At 40.3% G+C, this 7,476-nt stretch overlaps 2 pseudogenes; both read right to left on the bottom strand.

Annotated features, from left to right (window-relative positions):
- Positions 1–429: 429 nt before the first annotated feature.
- LOC102850312 lies at positions 430–980 on the bottom strand (annotated as a pseudogene).
- Positions 981–6,583: 5,603 nt separating this feature from the next.
- LOC102850725 lies at positions 6,584–7,243 on the bottom strand (annotated as a pseudogene).
- Positions 7,244–7,476: the final 233 nt, after the last annotated feature.

Below are 7,476 nucleotides of genomic sequence, written 5' to 3' on the forward strand. Positions count from 1 at the left end.
CATCCTGATGCTTCCAATTGGCCCAGTGGTAAGAATCTTTGTCGTCTTGACATTGAGCCTCAATCCATATTGGAGGTTACAGTCCATGACCCCCTGCAGCAGCGAGAAGCTGCTGTTATGGTTCTTGATTTAGCAGCACTGAAGTCTTTTATTTACAGAGATTTATTTGTTGTTTTGCTCTGTACTGGAAATATAAATAAAGTTTTCTACATTATTTTCAGCCAGGCTTGAGGTGTAGTGTTTTTTGTGTTTGTAGTAGTTTGTCCATCCAGGGTTTATCTCCTAATCATGGGGGGGGAAGAGCATGGTTTGGCCCTTTTCAGCAAGGAAAATTTTTAAAGTGAGTATGCTGAGGCAGAACTATGGGCCTAAAGAAAAGTTGTAAATGAGATCCAAATTCTTAAGGTGCCAGGAGTGTCTTTTTCAGGTTCACAAAAGCAGTCCCTCACCACTGAACTATATTCTCTCAGGGGGCTCGATGAAGGCTAACCAATCTGATGCACGTGTAGACAACAGTCCCATGTACTGGCACTTGTAAACAGCTAATGCCAGCTAATGCCATGAGATTCCCAATGAGATAAACCAAACCCTAAAGAAACTTCTGGCTTGAAATTTCCAGCATCTTGAAAGTAGCTGAAATGGCCATAAGTGCCTGAATAGGTCGCCAGGCCATCATGCACACCATCATAGTAGGAAAGATGGAGATGGTATTGCCAGCCATGTACTTGATGAAGAGATTCATGGGAATTTGAGGGGACCCAAGGCAATGTCCATGCAGCACTTCTCTACAGGATTCGGTCTGTCTTTTGTATGCTAGTGTCAGGCACTTGCTTGTCCAAGTAACCCATTAGGTATAGGGAGTCTCCCTGGCCACTTCCCTGGTCACTTCGGCCCCTGTTGCCTCCTCCGGGTCCGCTCAACTCAATGGCCCACTTGAAGCACAGGCCTCTGTTGGCCACCAGGTCTCCTTGGGCCGTCATGACAATCGCCGCCACCAAAGTTGCCAAGCTTTCTTCTCAAGAGGGGCTCACTTAACTGCAGGTGCCCCCAGCTGCTTCATCTCTGTTACTAAGAAGAGTTTCGGCACCTGTCTTCAAAATTCTTAAGAGTAAGGATACTAGTTTAAAGATGAAGGTGCACCTGATCCAAGCCATGACATTTTCAATTGTTTCCTATGCATCTCAAAGGTGGACAATGAATAAGGATGATAGAAGAATTGGTGTCTTTGAACTGTTGTGTTGGCAAAAATTATTGAATTATCGTAGACCACCAAGGAATGCCAAAAGACAAACAGATATGTCTTTTAGAAGGTACAGCCAGAGTGCTCCTTGGAGGAAAAGATCCAATTAAGATTCTAGAGAGGTCCTTGATAGCAGATGTTCCCAAAGCAACTCGTTGTTTTTTTTTTTTTTTTACTTCCTGACTGCTGATGACAAGAGTGTTGATTGTAGAACCAATTTCAATCTCTTCTCTAGTGTGATGCTGTCAATTGGCCTGGTAATGAGAATCTTTATTTTTTTGATGTTGAGATGTAATACATACTGAAGACTGCAGTCCTTGATCATCTGCAACAAAGGTTTCAAGCCTTCCTCAATCAAGCAAGGTTGTGTCCTTTGCATAAAATAGGCTGTTGATGAGTCTTCCTCTAATCCTGCTGTCATATTATTTTTCTTAAAGTCCAGCCTCTCAAATTATCTGTTCCACATGTAGATTGAAAAGGTAAGGAGAAAGGACACATCTTTGACACACTCCTTTCTTGAGTTTGAACTGTGCAGTGTTTTCTTTCTCTGTTCATATGGCTGCTTCCTGGTGTAAGTAGAGGTTTCGCATCAGCAAAATCAAATGTTTCTAGGATTCCTATTCTCCGTGTTAGCCACAATTTGTTGTTACCCACAAGTCAAGTTTCTTTGCATAGTCAATAAAACACAAACAGACATCTTTCCGATACTTTCTGCTTTCAGCCATTGGCAGAGGTTTCTCTAGGGCCATGGCCACTTGTAAACTCAGTTTATATTTCAGATAATTCTCTATTAATGTGCTGTTCTAGTAATTTTTGGATAATCTTCAGCAAGATTTTGCTTGCATTTGATATTAGTGATAATTTTTTTAATAATTTCCACACTCTGTTGTACACTTTTTTTGGGGAAAAGGAATACATATGGACTTCTTTCAGATAGTTGGCCAGGTAGCTATTCTCCAGATTCCTTGGTACAAGCTGGTGAACACAACTAGGGCAGCATCTGTTTGTAAAATATGTCAACTGGTATGTCATCAATTCCTGGGCCTTTTTTGGTTGTTGTTGTTTGTCTTTTTTGGGGTTGGGTTTTTTTGCCAATTCCTTGAGAACATCTTGAATTTCCTCCTTCATCACTGTTGCTTCTTGATCCTATGCTGTTTTCATAGAATTCTTCTGTGGCAGCCAATTCTTTTTGGTGCAGTGACTCTATGTACTCCCTCCATCTTCTTTTAATGCTTCCTGGATCATTCATTATCTGCCCTGAGCATTTTTTTAATATCCCGTGCCCATTTTGAGATTTGCTTGGGTTTATTTTTTTTAAATTTTATACTGGTTTACTTAAAAGTTTATATACATTGTTTTTCACACTAGATATTTCCCCTTTCCTTTACTCACTCTTCCTGCCACCAAGCAAATTTTTGCCCATAGCATCTTTAAATATTACAACTCAAGCCTTTAATTTGTTTTTTGGTTCCTTCCGTTTAAGAAACGCCAAGTAATTTCATTCCTTTTGATTTTCTAATTCTAGATCTTTGCATATTTTGTATTTTGTTTGTCTTTCTGAGTTGCCCTTTGAAATCTTCTATTCAGCTCCCTAACTCACTGATGTCTTCCTGATTTGCTTTGGCTTTTTGCCATTCTGGTACAATATTCAGAGTCTCTTCTGACTTCCATCTCAGTCTTTTCTTCTTCCTCTGTCTTATTAATTATCTTTTGCATTCTTCTTGGATGATATCATCCCACAGCTTATCTGGTCTTTGTTCATTAGTGTTCAAGGTCTCAAATGTGTTCTTTTTTTATTAAATTTTATTAATTTTAATGAACATTTACAGAGATTTGGGGTTTCCATTCATTCATTGTTGCACTGTTTTCTCTACACCTCCCCAGTTCATTCCTCTGTTTTTTTACCCCCCTGAAAGTCTGTTTTAATTGTCCCATTGCTACAGTGCTTGTCAAAGCCAGTTCTGATTAATCTCCTTTGTCAGTGTATCCTTTGCCATTCCCTATGCTTTTTTTAATTCTAGTGGGATAGACTCAAAGTTTTAATCTTACTCTTACGAATTTGTTTTAATTTCTTTAGCTTTAGTTTAAACTTGCCCCTGTATAGTTGATAGTTCATTCCACAGTCAGTGCTTAGTCTAGTCTTGAAAGGGATATTGAGCTTCTCTAATAATTCTTTCTGCAGTTGTAATCATTCTTAGTCCTGTGTGTTCCATCAGGTGAGGTCCATGTGTGTAGTTACTATTTGTGTTTTTCCAAAGGACATTTGCAAAAAAATAAATCACTGATTGTACAAAATTATAACATTCTATCTCCAGCCTCATTCAGTCATCACGTCAATGTTTTCCAACTACTGATTCTTCTTTCTTGTTCCCAATTTTTTTATTCCAGACACCAATTATTATTAATGAATATTGGTTGCATATTTGATCAATTTGAGACTGCAAAATTTAGTCAATCTTCTCTTTCCTCCTCTCAGGCTCTAGTTGTTGATGCACGTACTTGAATAACAGTGGTGTTAATAGCTTCCCCTTGTATGCATATGTATATTATCCTGTCAATCACAACATTTTATTTAAGAATGTATCTAGAAATACTTTTGCTGTGAATGTGACCTGTTTTTCCTCACTTTTTCATATTTGACATAGTAGATCATATGATTGTCTGATAAAAATGGTCCATGCCTTGTACCCCAACATTCACAGCAGCATTATTCACCATCACAAAACGTGGAAGCAGCCCAAATGTCCAACCACAAATGAATGGATTGAGAAATTATGGCACATTCACACAATGGAATACTATGCAGCATGCAGGAGCAATGACTTTGTATATTATTACCTAACTTGGGAGAGACAGGAGAACATTATGCTGAGTGAACTAATTCAGTCCCACAGGATAAATATTATATAAAAACTGTTTTTGTAGAATGAGTATAATAATCCAAGAGGGGTGGGATGGGTTCAAAGCAGAAGAATGAGGATCTTCAGGGGGATGGAGAGATTAATCATGGAGTTGCACAATTTGATGAGTAGGAGGTGAGGGAAGTTGAAAGAATTTGTTCTCGTTAAATCAATGTTTCTAATTTTGTCAACAAAACAGTAGAAAAGAAAAAAACTCCACCCCCCCCCCAAAAAAATGGCCTATGCCAATCCATGTCAGCTCACCAACAAGGTATTCCTTATTTCTTTTCCAACTTTCAGATGCATGGGAAGCCATTGAAACTATCATGGCTTGAATCAGGTATGCCATAGCCTTTAAACTTATATCCTTGTTCTTTAGCACCTTAAAGAGATTTCTGACATCAAATTTTCCAAATGCGATACTTTATTTTTTTCTTTTTACTTTCTTGACTGCTATTACTTTCTTAACTCTGTTACCAAGAGTGTAGATTGTGGATCCTAGTAAAATAAAGTCTCTAACTTTCATTTTTTTTCAATCTGTCATACTATTATTTTAATTTACTCTTATTTACTGTTGTACTGTTGTATGGACAGAACAAGAGAGCACTGCCTGGTTTGAAATTGGGAAGGATGTGGTGTCAGGGATATATTCTCTTTACATACCAGTTCAATCTATATGGTGAGCAAATTATCTCAGAAGCTGGACTCTACGAAGAGGAATGTGGCATCAGGATTGGAGGGGGACTCATCAATAATCTGTATTATGTAGATAACACAATCTTACTTGCTGAAAGTGAGGAGGAATTGAAGCACTTGTTTCAGAAGATCAAGGAATGAAAATTTCAGTATGAACTGCATCTCAATATCAAGAAAACAAAGATTCTTACCACTGGACCAATAGGCAGTGTAATGATGGATAGAGAGGAGATTGAAACAGTCAACAGCTTCATCTGCCTGGATCCACTATTAATTCTCCCTTGGTATGAGCAGTCAGGAAATAAGGCGATGTGTTGAACTGGGAAAATCTGCAATTAGGGACCTTTCCAAATTATTGAGGAGTAATGATGTCAATTTGAGGACTAAGGTGTGTCTGATTCAGGTCATAGTCTTTAAAATTATTCATTATGAATCCAAGACCTGGAAAATAAGGATGACAGAATAAGAACTGACACCTCTGAGATATGGTCTTGGAGAAGAGCACTGTACATCCCATGGATAGCCAAAAGAATGAATAGATATGTCTTGGAGAGAGTATAGCCTAAATGCCCTCTGGAGGCAAGAATGATGAGGCTGTGTCTCATATACTTTGGACATGTTGTCAGGGAGTGTTCTTCCTTAGAGAGGGACATGATGTTGGGAAGTTGGAGGGTTGGCGAAGGAGCGGAAAGACCATCAACCAGGTGGGTTGACAAGGTGACAGCTACAATGGGCTCTTGTGTGTCAGGAAGTGTGAGGATGATGTAGCAAAAGACTAGGTTCAGATCTTCTGTTCATAGGGTCCCTATGATTCGTTCTCAACTCGATGACACGTAACAACAACAAAAACAGCATTGGAATACAAGCATGGAAGATCCAGCTGAGACATTGCTGTGACATTATCCACATCCAGGGCATTACCCTACAGTGTCAGCTGTGGATCTTGGCCGGAATGCTTCAGTACTGACCGATGACCCCATTTATTCACTCTGCCATAGGCTTCAACTTGTTCAGGCAACATGTTACTCATGAGTCTGATTTGCTGGTAGAGGTACAAACCTTATCTGTCAATGTGTTGTATTGGGGAACTATATGCATATTGTAAATTATTTTATAGCTTAAGTATCTATATTCTTGCTTGTATATCATTGTCTGTACTAGTTCAGCATTTGTCAGTTTGTTGTACTGAGGTAAATTATGAGACCTGTGATGCTGAAAGCTGTGTCACTAGTACGTCAAATGCCAGAAGAACCACTCATTATAAATAACTTTTAGTAGAGCTTCCAGATTAAAACAGACAAAGATTCAAGATAGGCCATCCACTTTTTTAAATTTAGGCTTTCTTTAATAAGATTAGCTGTGCAAGTGGGCCTTACTTTACACAGTTGGCCAATCCCTGCAAAGTGTATGTGTGTCAAATTTTAGCAAATGAAGGAAATGTTAACTTACAAGCGGAAAAGGGACTGACTTTTCAATAAGCGCCTGTGGTGAATTTCCTTCTACATAACAAGTTCTCTTCTGCAAATTAAATCTCTTCCCTGGTTTGAACCTTCGCTGTTCATCTACGGCTGAGTGTCTGGAAAGTAGGGTCCATCCTTAGAGAAGGCCAGGGGCATGCATTCTCCACTGCAGACAGAGAACAGCAGCAGCTCAGCGTACTTGGGTCTGGGAGTGGACAGAGTGTAACAGGGGAGAAGCAGAGCAGGTGCAGGGCTGCAAGGAAGGGGCCCCAGAGAGCGAGTCTTGTCTAGCAAGAGCAGTTCTGCTGCAGCAATGGTGGTGCATCTGAGAGACATGTGTTCTTGGAGGTGCCCAACACGGAGGGGTCCGTGTCCAGCGAATCAGACATCTTGTCTCAAATGGCATCCACCAGGCGCTCGAAGGCCTGCCTCACACAGATGTTCTCCTTGGCACTGGCTTCAAAGAAGTCAAATCCAAGTTGTTCTGCAAGGAGTCTGTCCTTTTCAGTGGGAACAACACGTTCTTCCTCCATGTCACACTTGTTCCCCACCAGGATGACTTGTGCATTGTCCCAAGAGTAAGTCTTGATCTGAGTAGCCCAGTATTAGACAGCATCGAAGGACTCCTCATTGGTGATTTCATGCATCAGAATGAAGTCCATGGCCCTACGGTAATAGACAGTGGCGATAGTCCGGTATCTCTCTTGCCCAGCTCTATCCCAAATCTGTAGCTTCACTCGCTTCTCATGACAATAGACTCTCTTCACCTTGAAGTTAATGCCCACAGTGCTGATGGAGGCCGGGGTGAAGGTATCATCAGCATAAAGGAAGAGGAAAGAGGCCTTGCTAACACTACTGTTGCCAATGATGAGTAGTTTGAACATATAGTTAAAGTTCTGGTCCGAGGCGTCTTTAACTCCAGCTTTATTGTCAGTCACTGAAGCCATCTTGAGCTCAGGGTTCAGGGCAGGGGACTTGCTCTGGGGCCGCTCAGACCTGGTGGGCACAGTCAGGTTCACCCGGTCACCATCCACTTCTTTTTTTTTAATTTAGGTTGTTTATTTTTCATTTCAATGAACATCTACAGAGATTTTGGGATTCCATTCATTCATTGCTGCACCCTTCTCCCCGCACAAACCCCTCCCCCCTCCCTTTTACCATCCACTTCTTAAATAGCATG

Source organism: Elephantulus edwardii, unplaced genomic scaffold (genome assembly GCF_000299155.1).
Source record: "Elephantulus edwardii isolate Elephantulus edwardi_28Jun2011 unplaced genomic scaffold, EleEdw1.0 scaffold00071, whole genome shotgun sequence".
Taxonomy (NCBI): domain Eukaryota; kingdom Metazoa; phylum Chordata; class Mammalia; order Macroscelidea; family Macroscelididae; genus Elephantulus; species Elephantulus edwardii.